General features: G+C 45.7%; 27 non-coding genes and 14 pseudogenes across 27 annotated transcripts in view; all 41 read right to left on the bottom strand.

The window, feature by feature from the left end:
• LOC125797496 (5S ribosomal RNA) overlaps positions 1-105 on the bottom strand; it is a 119-nt gene extending 14 nt beyond the window's left edge. The window contains exon 1 of the ribosomal RNA XR_007436341.1: positions 1-105. This exon is cut by the window's left edge and continues 14 nt beyond it. This is a non-coding gene — a ribosomal RNA (5S ribosomal RNA).
• A 110-nt stretch (positions 106-215) lies between these two features.
• LOC125797309 (5S ribosomal RNA) lies at positions 216-334 on the bottom strand. The gene has a single exon (XR_007436154.1). It is a non-coding gene; the product is annotated as a 5S ribosomal RNA (ribosomal RNA).
• A 109-nt stretch (positions 335-443) lies between these two features.
• LOC125796910 (5S ribosomal RNA) lies at positions 444-562 on the bottom strand. Its single transcript, XR_007435816.1, has one exon. It is a non-coding gene; the product is annotated as a 5S ribosomal RNA (ribosomal RNA).
• Positions 563-672: 110 nt separating this feature from the next.
• Positions 673-791, bottom strand: LOC125797426 (5S ribosomal RNA). Its single transcript, XR_007436271.1, has one exon. It is a non-coding gene; the product is annotated as a 5S ribosomal RNA (ribosomal RNA).
• A 328-nt stretch (positions 792-1,119) lies between these two features.
• LOC125797027 (5S ribosomal RNA) lies at positions 1,120-1,228 on the bottom strand (annotated as a pseudogene).
• A 110-nt stretch (positions 1,229-1,338) lies between these two features.
• LOC125796956 (5S ribosomal RNA) lies at positions 1,339-1,457 on the bottom strand (annotated as a pseudogene).
• A 110-nt stretch (positions 1,458-1,567) lies between these two features.
• On the bottom strand, positions 1,568-1,686 carry LOC125796975 (5S ribosomal RNA; annotated as a pseudogene).
• A 110-nt stretch (positions 1,687-1,796) lies between these two features.
• LOC125797013 (5S ribosomal RNA) lies at positions 1,797-1,915 on the bottom strand (annotated as a pseudogene).
• Positions 1,916-2,178: 263 nt separating this feature from the next.
• LOC125796999 (5S ribosomal RNA) lies at positions 2,179-2,297 on the bottom strand (annotated as a pseudogene).
• A 110-nt stretch (positions 2,298-2,407) lies between these two features.
• LOC125796948 (5S ribosomal RNA) lies at positions 2,408-2,526 on the bottom strand. Its single transcript, XR_007435854.1, has one exon. It is a non-coding gene; the product is annotated as a 5S ribosomal RNA (ribosomal RNA).
• A 110-nt stretch (positions 2,527-2,636) lies between these two features.
• On the bottom strand, positions 2,637-2,755 carry LOC125797004 (5S ribosomal RNA; annotated as a pseudogene).
• Positions 2,756-2,864: 109 nt separating this feature from the next.
• Positions 2,865-2,983, bottom strand: LOC125797511 (5S ribosomal RNA). Its single transcript, XR_007436356.1, has one exon. It is a non-coding gene; the product is annotated as a 5S ribosomal RNA (ribosomal RNA).
• A 110-nt stretch (positions 2,984-3,093) lies between these two features.
• LOC125797421 (5S ribosomal RNA) lies at positions 3,094-3,212 on the bottom strand. The gene has a single exon (XR_007436266.1). It is a non-coding gene; the product is annotated as a 5S ribosomal RNA (ribosomal RNA).
• Positions 3,213-3,323: 111 nt separating this feature from the next.
• LOC125797263 (5S ribosomal RNA) lies at positions 3,324-3,442 on the bottom strand. The gene has a single exon (XR_007436108.1). It is a non-coding gene; the product is annotated as a 5S ribosomal RNA (ribosomal RNA).
• A 111-nt stretch (positions 3,443-3,553) lies between these two features.
• Positions 3,554-3,672, bottom strand: LOC125797420 (5S ribosomal RNA). Its single transcript, XR_007436265.1, has one exon. It is a non-coding gene; the product is annotated as a 5S ribosomal RNA (ribosomal RNA).
• Positions 3,673-3,781: 109 nt separating this feature from the next.
• LOC125797492 (5S ribosomal RNA) lies at positions 3,782-3,900 on the bottom strand. The gene has a single exon (XR_007436337.1). It is a non-coding gene; the product is annotated as a 5S ribosomal RNA (ribosomal RNA).
• A 111-nt stretch (positions 3,901-4,011) lies between these two features.
• Positions 4,012-4,130, bottom strand: LOC125796926 (5S ribosomal RNA). The gene has a single exon (XR_007435832.1). It is a non-coding gene; the product is annotated as a 5S ribosomal RNA (ribosomal RNA).
• Positions 4,131-4,239: 109 nt separating this feature from the next.
• Positions 4,240-4,358, bottom strand: LOC125796970 (5S ribosomal RNA; annotated as a pseudogene).
• Positions 4,359-4,467: 109 nt separating this feature from the next.
• LOC125797354 (5S ribosomal RNA) lies at positions 4,468-4,586 on the bottom strand. The gene has a single exon (XR_007436199.1). It is a non-coding gene; the product is annotated as a 5S ribosomal RNA (ribosomal RNA).
• A 110-nt stretch (positions 4,587-4,696) lies between these two features.
• On the bottom strand, positions 4,697-4,815 carry LOC125796870 (5S ribosomal RNA). Its single transcript, XR_007435776.1, has one exon. It is a non-coding gene; the product is annotated as a 5S ribosomal RNA (ribosomal RNA).
• Positions 4,816-4,924: 109 nt separating this feature from the next.
• Positions 4,925-5,043, bottom strand: LOC125796908 (5S ribosomal RNA). The gene has a single exon (XR_007435814.1). It is a non-coding gene; the product is annotated as a 5S ribosomal RNA (ribosomal RNA).
• Positions 5,044-5,153: 110 nt separating this feature from the next.
• LOC125797425 (5S ribosomal RNA) lies at positions 5,154-5,272 on the bottom strand. Its single transcript, XR_007436270.1, has one exon. It is a non-coding gene; the product is annotated as a 5S ribosomal RNA (ribosomal RNA).
• A 328-nt stretch (positions 5,273-5,600) lies between these two features.
• Positions 5,601-5,709, bottom strand: LOC125797026 (5S ribosomal RNA; annotated as a pseudogene).
• A 110-nt stretch (positions 5,710-5,819) lies between these two features.
• Positions 5,820-5,938, bottom strand: LOC125796955 (5S ribosomal RNA; annotated as a pseudogene).
• A 110-nt stretch (positions 5,939-6,048) lies between these two features.
• On the bottom strand, positions 6,049-6,167 carry LOC125796911 (5S ribosomal RNA). The gene has a single exon (XR_007435817.1). It is a non-coding gene; the product is annotated as a 5S ribosomal RNA (ribosomal RNA).
• Positions 6,168-6,277: 110 nt separating this feature from the next.
• On the bottom strand, positions 6,278-6,396 carry LOC125796992 (5S ribosomal RNA; annotated as a pseudogene).
• A 263-nt stretch (positions 6,397-6,659) lies between these two features.
• Positions 6,660-6,778, bottom strand: LOC125797034 (5S ribosomal RNA; annotated as a pseudogene).
• Positions 6,779-6,888: 110 nt separating this feature from the next.
• LOC125796947 (5S ribosomal RNA) lies at positions 6,889-7,007 on the bottom strand. Its single transcript, XR_007435853.1, has one exon. It is a non-coding gene; the product is annotated as a 5S ribosomal RNA (ribosomal RNA).
• A 110-nt stretch (positions 7,008-7,117) lies between these two features.
• Positions 7,118-7,236, bottom strand: LOC125796991 (5S ribosomal RNA; annotated as a pseudogene).
• A 109-nt stretch (positions 7,237-7,345) lies between these two features.
• Positions 7,346-7,464, bottom strand: LOC125797432 (5S ribosomal RNA). Its single transcript, XR_007436277.1, has one exon. It is a non-coding gene; the product is annotated as a 5S ribosomal RNA (ribosomal RNA).
• Positions 7,465-7,574: 110 nt separating this feature from the next.
• LOC125797418 (5S ribosomal RNA) lies at positions 7,575-7,693 on the bottom strand. Its single transcript, XR_007436263.1, has one exon. It is a non-coding gene; the product is annotated as a 5S ribosomal RNA (ribosomal RNA).
• Positions 7,694-7,804: 111 nt separating this feature from the next.
• LOC125797262 (5S ribosomal RNA) lies at positions 7,805-7,923 on the bottom strand. Its single transcript, XR_007436107.1, has one exon. It is a non-coding gene; the product is annotated as a 5S ribosomal RNA (ribosomal RNA).
• A 111-nt stretch (positions 7,924-8,034) lies between these two features.
• On the bottom strand, positions 8,035-8,153 carry LOC125797417 (5S ribosomal RNA). The gene has a single exon (XR_007436262.1). It is a non-coding gene; the product is annotated as a 5S ribosomal RNA (ribosomal RNA).
• A 109-nt stretch (positions 8,154-8,262) lies between these two features.
• LOC125797491 (5S ribosomal RNA) lies at positions 8,263-8,381 on the bottom strand. The gene has a single exon (XR_007436336.1). It is a non-coding gene; the product is annotated as a 5S ribosomal RNA (ribosomal RNA).
• Positions 8,382-8,492: 111 nt separating this feature from the next.
• LOC125796925 (5S ribosomal RNA) lies at positions 8,493-8,611 on the bottom strand. The gene has a single exon (XR_007435831.1). It is a non-coding gene; the product is annotated as a 5S ribosomal RNA (ribosomal RNA).
• A 109-nt stretch (positions 8,612-8,720) lies between these two features.
• On the bottom strand, positions 8,721-8,839 carry LOC125796929 (5S ribosomal RNA). The gene has a single exon (XR_007435835.1). It is a non-coding gene; the product is annotated as a 5S ribosomal RNA (ribosomal RNA).
• Positions 8,840-8,949: 110 nt separating this feature from the next.
• On the bottom strand, positions 8,950-9,058 carry LOC125797042 (5S ribosomal RNA; annotated as a pseudogene).
• A 109-nt stretch (positions 9,059-9,167) lies between these two features.
• Positions 9,168-9,286, bottom strand: LOC125796871 (5S ribosomal RNA). Its single transcript, XR_007435777.1, has one exon. It is a non-coding gene; the product is annotated as a 5S ribosomal RNA (ribosomal RNA).
• A 110-nt stretch (positions 9,287-9,396) lies between these two features.
• On the bottom strand, positions 9,397-9,515 carry LOC125796917 (5S ribosomal RNA). The gene has a single exon (XR_007435822.1). It is a non-coding gene; the product is annotated as a 5S ribosomal RNA (ribosomal RNA).
• A 109-nt stretch (positions 9,516-9,624) lies between these two features.
• On the bottom strand, positions 9,625-9,743 carry LOC125797347 (5S ribosomal RNA). Its single transcript, XR_007436192.1, has one exon. It is a non-coding gene; the product is annotated as a 5S ribosomal RNA (ribosomal RNA).
• Positions 9,744-9,853: 110 nt separating this feature from the next.
• On the bottom strand, positions 9,854-9,972 carry LOC125796996 (5S ribosomal RNA; annotated as a pseudogene).
• Between the last annotated feature and the right edge of the window lie 28 nt (positions 9,973-10,000).

Raw genomic sequence — 10,000 nt, 5'->3', positions numbered from 1 at the left:
GGTATTCCCAGGTGGTCTCCCATCCAAGGACTAACCAGGCCAAACCCCGCTTAGCTTCCGAGATCAGACGAGATCGGGCGTTCTCAGGGTAGTGTGACCGTAAGCGATTGCTGACCTCTCATCAAGACTAATTATGCGACTTCATCTATGTTGGGTTTCAGACAATACACTAGTAATGTATAACAAGACCATGGTCACAGAAGCAAGAGGGGAAAAGCTTACAGCACCTGGTATTCCCAGGTGGTCTCCCATCCAAGTACTAACCAGGCCAAACCCTGCTTAGCTTCCGAGATCAGACGAGATCGGGCGTTCTCAGGGTAGTGTGACCATAAGCGATTGCAAAACTCTCATCAAGACTATTTATGTGACTTCATCTATGTTGGGTTTCAGATAACACCCTAGTAACGTATAACATGACCATGGTCAAAAATCAAGAGGGGAAAAGCTTACAGCACCTGGTATTCCCAGGTGGTCTCCCATCCAAGTACTAACCAGGCCAAACCCTGCTTAGCTTCCGAGATCAGACAAGATCGGGCATTCTCAGGGTAGTGTGCCCGTAAGCGAGTGCTGACCTCTCATCAAGACTACTTATGCGACTTCATCTATGTTGGGTTTCAGATAAAACACTAGTAATGTATAACAAGACCATGGTCACAGAAGCAATATGGGAAAAGCTTACAGCACCTGGTATTCCCAGGTGGTCTCCCATCCAAGTACTAACCAGGCCAAACCCCGCTTAGCTTCTGAGATCAGACGAGATCAGGCGTTCTCAGGATAGTGTGACCGTAAGCGATTGCAAAACTGTCATCAAGACTACTTATGCGACTTCATCTATGTTGGGTTTCAGATAATACACTAGTAATGTATAACAAGTCCATGGTCACAGAAGCAAGAGGGGAAAAGCTTACAGCACCTTGTATTCCCAGGTGGTCTCCCATCCAAGCACTAACCAGGCCAAACCCTGCTTAGCTTCCGAGATCAGACATTCTCAGGGTAGTGTGACTGTATGCGATTACAACACTCTCATCAAGACTATTTATGCGACTTCATCTATGTTGGGTTTCACATAACACTCTAGTAACGTATAACAAGACCATGGTCATAAATCAAGAGGGGAAAAGCTTACAGCACCTGGTATTCCCAGGTGGTCTCCCATCCAAGTACTAACCAGGCCAAACCCTGCTTAGCTTCTGAGATCGGGCGTTCTCAGGGTAGTGTGACCGTAAGCGATTGTAAAACTGTCATCAAGACTACTTATGCGACTTCATCTATGTTGGGTTTCAGATAATACACTAGTAATGTATAACAAGACCATGGTCACAGAAGCAAGAGGGGAAAAGCTTACAGCACCTGGTATTCCCAGGTGGTCTCCCATCCAAGTACTTACCAGGCAAAACCCTGCTTAGTTTCCGAGATCAGACGAGATCGGGCGTTCTCAGGGCAGTCTGACCGTAAGCCAATGCAGATCTCTCATCAAGACTACTTATGCGACGTCATCTATGTTGGGTTTCAAACAACACACTAGTAATGTATAACAAGACCATAGTCATAGAAGCAAGAGGGGAAAAGCTTAAAGCACCTGGTATTCCCAGGTGGTCTCCCATCCAAGTACTAACCAGGCCAAACCCTGCTTAGCTTCCGAGATCAGACAAGATCTGGCGTTTTCAGGGCAGTGTGACCGTAATCCAATACACAGCTCTCATCAAGACTACTTATGCAACTTCATCTATGTTTGGTTTCAGATAACAAACTAGTAATGTATAACAAGACCATGGTCATAGAAGCAAGAGGGGAAAAGCTTACAGCACCTGGTATTCCCAGGTGTTCTCCTATCCAAGTACTAACCAAGCCAAACTCTGCTTAGCTTCCGAGATCAGACGAGATCAGGCGTTCTCAGGGTAGTGTGACTGTAAGCGATTGCAAAACTATCATCAAGACTACTAATGCGACTTATCTATGTTGGGTTTCAGATAACACACTAGTAATGTATAACAAGACCATAGTCATAGAAGCAAAAAGTGAAAAGCTTACAGCACCTGGTATTCCCAGGTGGTCTCCCATCCAAGTGCTAACCAGGCCAAACCCTGCTTAGCTTCCGAGATCAGACGAGATGTTGGGTTTGAGATGACACACTAGTAATGTACAACAAGACCATGGTCATAGAAGCAAAAAGTGAAAAGCTTACAGCACCTGGTATTCCCAGGTGGTCTCCCATCCAAGTACTAACGAGGCAAAACCCTGCTTAGCTTGCGAGATCAGACGGGAACGGGCGTTGTCAGGGTTGTGTGACCGTAAGCGATTGCAGAACTCTCATCAAGACTACTTATGAGACTTTATCTATGTTCGGTTTCAAATAACACACTAGTAACGTATAACAAGACCATGGTCATAGAAGCAAGAGGGGAAAAGCTTACAGCACCTGGTATTCCCAGGTGGTCTCCCATCCAAGTACTATCCAGGCCAAACCCTCCTTAGCTTCCGAGATCAGACGAGATCGGGCGTTCTCAGGGTAGTGTGACCTTAAGCGATTGCTGAACTCTCATCAAGACTACTTATGCGACTTCATCTATGTTGGGTTTCAGATAATACACTAGTAATGTATAACAAGACCAAGGTCATAGAAGCAAGAGGGGAAAAGCTTACAGCACCTGGTATTCCCAGGTGGTCTTCCATCCAAGAACTAACCAGGCCAAACCCTGCTTTGCTTCCGAGATCAGACGAGATCAGGCGTTCTCAGAGTAGTGTGACTGTATGCGATTGAAACACTCTCATCAAGACTATTTATGTGACTTCATCTATGTTGGGTTTCAGATAACACTCTAGTAACGTATAACAAGACCATGGACATAAATCAAGAGGGGAAAAGGTTACAGCACCTGGTATTCCCAGGTGGTCTCCCATCCAAGTACTAACCAGGCCAAACCCTGCTTAGCTTCCGAGATCAGACGAGATCGGGCGTTCTCAGAGTAGTGTGACCGTAAGCGATTGCAAAACTGTCATCAAGACTACTTATGCGACTTAATCTATGTTGGGTTTCAGACAATACACTAGTAATGTATAACAAGACCATGGTCACAGAAGCAAGAGGGGAAAAGCTTACAGCACGTGGTATTCCCAGGTGGTCTCCCATCCAAGTACTAACCAGGCCAAACCCTGCTTAGCTTCCGAGATCAGACGAGATCGGGTGTTCTCAGGGTAGTGTGACCGTAAGCGATTGCAAAACTCTCATCAAGACTACTTATGCGACTTCATCTATGTTTGGGTTTTAGATTACACACTAGTAATGTATAACAAGACCATGGTCACAGAAGCAAGAGGGGAAAAGCTTACAGCACCTGGTATTCCCAGGTGGTCTCCCATCCAAGTACTAACCAGGCCAAACCCTGCTTAGCTTCCGAGATCAGACGAGATCGGGTGTTCTAAGGGTAGTGTGACCGTAAGCGATTGCAAAACTCTCATCAAGACTACTTATGCGACTTCATCTATGTTTGGGTTTTAGATTACACACTAGTAATGTATAACAAGACCATGGTCACAGAAGCAAGAGGGGAAAAGCTTACAGCACGTGGTATTCCCAGGTGGTCTCCCATCCAAGTACTAACCAGGCCAAACCCTGCTTAGCTTCCGAGATCAGACGAGATCGGGTGTTCTCAGGGTAGTGTGACCGTAAGCGATTGCTTAACTCTCATCAAGACTATTTATGTGACTTCATCTATGTTGGGTTTCAGATAACACTCTAGTAACGTATAACAAGACCATGGTCATAAATCAAGAGGGGAAAAGCTTACAGCACCTGGTATTCCCAGGTGGTCTCCCATCCAAGTACTAACCAGGCCAATCCCTGCTTAGCTTCCGAGATCAGACAAGATCGGGCGTTCTCAGGGTAGTGTGACCGTAAGCGATTGCAAAACTCTCATCAAGACTACTTACGTGACTTCATCTATGTTTGGGTTTTAGATTACACACAACTAATGTATAACAAGACCATGGTCACAGAAGCAAGAGGGGAAAAGCTTACAGCACCTGGTATTCCCAGGTGGTCTCCCATCCAAGTACTAACCAGGCCAAACCCCGCTTAGTTTCTGAGATCAGACGAGATCGGGCGTTCTCAGGGTAGTGTGACCGTAAGCGATTGCAAAACTGTCATCAAGACTACTTATGCGACTTCATCTATGTTGGGTTTCTCATAACACTCTAGTAACGTATAACAAGACCATGGTCATAAATCAAGAGGGGAAAAGCTTACAGCACCTGGTATTCCCAGGTGGTCTCCCATCCAAGTACTAACCAGGCCAAACCCTGCTTAGCTTCCCAGATCAGACGAGATCGGACGTTCTCAGGGTAGTGTGACTGTATGCGATTGCAACACTATCATCAAGACTATTTATGCGACTTTATCTATGTTGGGTTTCAGAAAACACTCTAGTAACGTATAACAAGACCATGGTCATAAATCAAGAGAGGAAAAGCTTACAGCACCTGGTATTCCCAGGTGGTCTCCCATCCAAGTACTAACCAGGCCAAACCCTGCTTAGCTTCCGAGATCAGACGAGATCAGGCGTTCTCAGGGTAGTGTGACCGTAAGCGATTGCAAAACTCTCATCAAGACTACTTATGCGACGTCATCTATGTTGGGTTTTAGATTACACACTAGTAATGTATATCAAGACCATGGTCATAGAAGCAAGAGGGGAAAAGCTTACAGCACCTGGTATTCCCTGGTGGTCTCCCATCCAAGTACTAACCAGACCAAACCCCGCTTAGCTTCCGAGATCAGACGAGATCGGGCGTTCTCAGGGTAGTGTGACCATAAGCGATTGCAAAACTCTCATCAAGACTATTTATGTGACTTCATCTATGTTGGGTTTCAGATAACACTCTAGTAACGTATAACATGACCATGGTCATAAATCAAGAGGGGAAAAGCTTACAGCACCTGGTATTCCCAGGTGGTCTCCCATCCAAGTACTAACCAGGCCAAACCCTGCTTAGCTTCCGAGATCAGACAAGATCGGGCATTCTCAGGGTAGTGTGCCCGTAAGCGAGTGCTGACCTCTCATCAAGACTACTTATGCGACTTCATCTATGTTGGGTTTCAGATAAAACACGAGTAATGTATAACAAGACCATGGTCACAGAAGCAATATGGGAAAAGCTTACAGCACCTGGTATTCCCAGGTGGTCTCCCATCCAAGTACTAACCAGGCCAAACCCCGCTTAGCTTCTGAGATCAGACGAGATCAGGCGTTCTCAGGATAGTGTGACCGTAAGCGATTGCAAAACTGTCATCAAGACTACTTATGCGACTTCATCTATGTTGGGTTTCAGATAATACACTAGTAATGTATAACAAGTCCATGGTCACAGAAGCAAGAGGGGAAAAGCTTACAGCACCTTGTATTCCCAGGTGGTCTCCCATCCAAGCACTAACCAGGCCAAACCCTGCTTAGCTTCCGAGATCAGACATTCTCAGGGTAGTGTGACTGTATGCGATTACAACACTCTCATCAAGACTATTTATGCGACTTCATCTATGTTGGGTTTCACATAACACTCTAGTAACGTATAACAAGACCATGGTCATAAATCAAGAGGGGAAAAGCTTACAGCACCTGGTATTCCCAGGTGGTCTCCCATCCAAGTACTAACCAGGCCAAACCCTGCTTAGCTTCTGAGATCGGGCGTTCTCAGGGTAGTGTGACCGTAAGCGATTGTAAAACTGTCATCAAGACTACTTATGCGACTTCATCTATGTTGGGTTTCAGATAATACACTAGTAATGTATAACAAGACCATGGTCACAGAAGCAAGAGGGGAAAAGCTTACAGCACCTGGTATTCCCAGGTGGTCTCCCATCCAAGTACTTACCAGGCAAAACCCTGCTTAGTTTCCGAGATCAGACGAGATCGGGCGTTCTCAGGGCAGTCTGACCGTAAGCCAATGCAGATCTCTCATCAAGACTACTTATGCGACGTCATCTATGTTGGGTTTCAAACAACACACTAGTAATGTATAACAAGACCATAGTCATAGAAGCAAGAGGGGAAAAGCTTACAGCACCTGGTATTCCCAGGTGGTCTCCCATCCAAGTACTAACCAGGCCAAACCCTGCTTAGCTTCCGAGATCAGACAAGATCTGGCGTTTTCAGGGCAGTGTGACCGTAATCCAATGCACAGCTCTCATCAAGACTACTTATGCAACTTCATCTATGTTTGGTTTCAGATAACAAACTAGTAATGTATAACAAGACCATGGTCATAGAAGCAAGAGGGGAAAAGCTTACAGCACCTGGTATTCCCAGGTGTTCTCCTATCCAAGTACTAACCAAGCCAAACCCCGCTTAGCTTCCGAGATCAGACGAGATCAGGCGTTCTCAGGGTAGTGTGACTGTAAGCGATTGCAAAACTATCATCAAGACTACTAATGCGACTTATCTATGTTGGGTTTCAGATAACACACTAGTAATGTATAACAAGACCATAGTCATAGAAGCAAAAAGTGAAAAGCTTACAGCACCTGGTATTCCCAGGTGGTCTCCCATCCAAGTGCTAACCAGGCCAAACCCTGCTTAGCTTCCGAGATCAGACGAGATGTTGGGTTTGAGATGACACACTAGTAATGTATAACAAGACCATGGTCATAGAAGCAAAAAGTGAAAAGCTTACAGCACCTGGTATTCCCAGGTGGTCTCCCATTCAAGTACTAACGAGGCAAAATCCTGCTTAGCTTGCGAGATCAGACGGGAACGGGCGTTGTCAGGGTTGTGTGACCGTAAGCGATTGCAGAACTCTCATCAAGACTACTTATGAGACTTTATCTATGTTCGGTTTCAAATAACACACTAGTAACGTATAACAAAACCATGGTCATAGAAGCAAGAGGGGAAAAGCTTACAGCACCTGGTATTCCCAGGTGGTCTCCCATCCAAGTACTATCCAGGCCAAACCCTCCTTAGCTTCCGAGATCAGACGAGATCGGGCGTTCTCAGGGTAGTGTGACCTTAAGCGATTGCTGAACTCTCATCAAGACTACTTATGCGACTTCATCTATGTTGGGTTTCAGATAATACACTAGTAATGTATAACAAGACCAAGGTCATAGAAGCAAGAGGGGAAAAGCTTACAGCACCTGGTATTCCCAGGTGGTCTTCCATCCAAGAACTAACCAGGCCAAACCCTGCTTTGCTTCCGAGATCAGACGAGATCAGGCGTTCTCAGGGTAGTGTGACTGTATGCGATTGAAACACTCTCATCAAGACTATTTATGTGACTTCATCTATGTTGGGTTTCAGATAACACTCTAGTAACGTATAACAAGACCATGGACATAAATCAAGAGGGGAAAAGGTTACAGCACCTGGTATTCCCAGGTGGTCTCCCATCCAAGTACTAACCAGGCCAAACCCTGCTTAGCTTCCGAGATCAGACGAGATCGGGCGTTCTCAGGGTAGTGTGACCGTAAGCGATTGCAAAACTGTCATCAAGACTACTTATGCGACTTAATCTATGTTGGGTTTCAGACAATACACTAGTAATGTATAACAAGACCATGGTCACAGAAGCAAGAGGGGAAAAGCTTACAGCACGTGGTATTCCCAGGTGGTCTCCCATCCAAGTACTAACCAGGCCAAACCCTGCTTAGCTTCCGAGATCAGACGAGATCGGGTGTTCTCAGGGTAGTGTGACCGTAAGCGATTGCAAAACTCTCATCAAGACTACTTATGCGACTTCATCTATGTTTGGGTTTTAGATTACAGACTAGTAATGTATAACAAGACCATGGTCACAGAAGCAAGAGGGGAAAAGCTTACAGCACCTGGTATTCCCAGGTGGTCTCCCATCCAAGTACTAACCAGGCCAAACCCTGCTTAGCTTCCGAGATCAGACGAGATCGGGTGTTCTAAGGGTAGTGTGACCGTAAGCGATTGCAAAACTCTCATCAAGACTACTTATGCGACTTCATCTATGTTTGGGTTTTAGATTACACACTAGTAATGTATAACAAGACCATGGTCACAGAAGCAAGAGGGGAAAAGCTTACAGCACGTGGTATTCCCAGGTGGTCTCCCATCCAAGTACTAACCAGGCCAAACCCTGCTTAGCTTCCGAGATCAGACGAGATCGGGTGTTCTCAGGGTAGTGTGACCGTAAGCGATTGCTTAACTCTCATCAAGACTATTTATGTGACTTCATCTATGTTGGGTTTCAGATAACACTCTAGTAACGTATAACAAGACCATGGTCATAAATCAAGAGGGGAAAAGCTTACAGCACCTGGTATTCCCAGGTGGTCTCCCATCCAAGTACTAACCAGGCCAATCCCTGCTTAGCTTCCGAGATCAGACAAGATCGGGCGTTCTCAGGGTAGTGTGACCGTAAGCGATTGCAAAACTCTCATCAAGACTACTTACGTGACTTCATCTATGTTTGGGTTTTAGATTACACACAACTAATGTATAACAAGACCATGGTCACAGAAGCAAGAGGGGAAAAGCTTACAGCACCTGGTATTCCCAGGTGGTCTCCCATCCAAGTACTAACCAGGCCAAACCCCGCTTAGTTTCTGAGATCAGACGAGATCGGGCGTTCTCAGGGTAGTGTGACCGTAAGCGATTGCAAAACTGTCATCAAGACTACTTATGCGACTTCATCTATGTTGGGTTTCACATAACACTCTAGTAACGTATAACAAGACCATGGTCATAAATCAAGAGGGGAAAAGCTTACAGCACCTGGTATTCCCAGGTGGTCTCCCATCCAAGTACTAACCAGGCCAAACCCTGCTTAGCTTCCGAGATCAGACGAGATCGGACGTTCTCAGGGTAGTGTGACCGTCACCGATTGCAGAACTGTCATCAAGACTACTTATGCGACTTCATCTATGTTGGGTTTCAGATAATACACTAGTAATGTATAACAAGACCATGGTCATAGAAGCAAGAGGGGAAAAGCTTACAGCACCTGGTATTCCCAGGTGGTCTCCCATCCAAGTACTAACCAGGCCAAACGCTGCTTGGCTTCCAAGATAAGGCGTTCTCAGGGTAGTGTGACTGTATGCAATTGCAAAACTCTCATCATGACTATTTATGTGACTTCATCTATGTTAGGTTTCAGATAACACTCTAGTAACGTATAAAAAGACCATGGTCATAAATCAAGAGGGGAAAAGCTTACAGAACCTGGTATTCCCAGGTGGTCTCCCATCCAAGTACTAACCAGGCCAAACCCCGCTTAGTTTCCGAGATCAGACGAGATCGGGCGTTCTCAGGGTAGTGTGACCGTAAGCGATTGCAAAACTGTCATCAAGACTACTTATGCGACTCCATCTATGTTGGGTTTCAGATAATACACTAGTAATGTATAACAAGACCATGGTCACAGAAGCAAGAGGGGATAAGCTTACAGCACCTGGTATTCCCAGGTGGTCTCCCATCCAAGTACAAACCAGGCCCAACCCTGCTTAGCTTCCAAGATCAGACGAGATCGGGCGTTCTCAGGGTAGCGTGACTGTATGCGAATGCAACACTCTCATCAAGACTATTTATGCGACTTCATCTATGTTGGGTTTCAGATAACACTCTAGTAACGTATAACAAGACCATGGTCATAAATCAAGAGGGGAAAAGCTTACAGCACCTGGTATTCCCAGGTGGTCTCCCATCCAAGTATTAACCAGGCCAAACCCTGCTTAGCTTCCGAGATCAGACGAGATCGGGTGTTCTCAGGGTAGTGTGACCGTAAGCGATTGCTGACCTCTCATCAAGACTACTTATGCGACTTCATCTATGTTGGGTTTCAGACAATACACTAGTAATGTATAACAAGACCATGGTCACAGAAGCAAGAGGGGAAAAGCTTACAGCACCTGGTATTCCCAGGTGGTCTCCCATCCAAGTACTAACCAGGCCAAACCCTGCTTAGCTTCCGAGATCAGACGAGATTGGGCGTTCTCAGGGTAGTGGGATCAAAAGCGATTGGAAAACTCTCATCAAGACTATTT

This window comes from Astyanax mexicanus, unplaced genomic scaffold, assembly GCF_023375975.1.
Source record: "Astyanax mexicanus isolate ESR-SI-001 unplaced genomic scaffold, AstMex3_surface scaffold_47, whole genome shotgun sequence".
Classification (NCBI taxonomy): Eukaryota; Metazoa; Chordata; class Actinopteri; order Characiformes; family Acestrorhamphidae; genus Astyanax; species Astyanax mexicanus.
The sequence above is the reverse complement of the archived record's forward strand: the minus strand, read 5'-3'. Positions and strand labels throughout refer to the sequence as shown.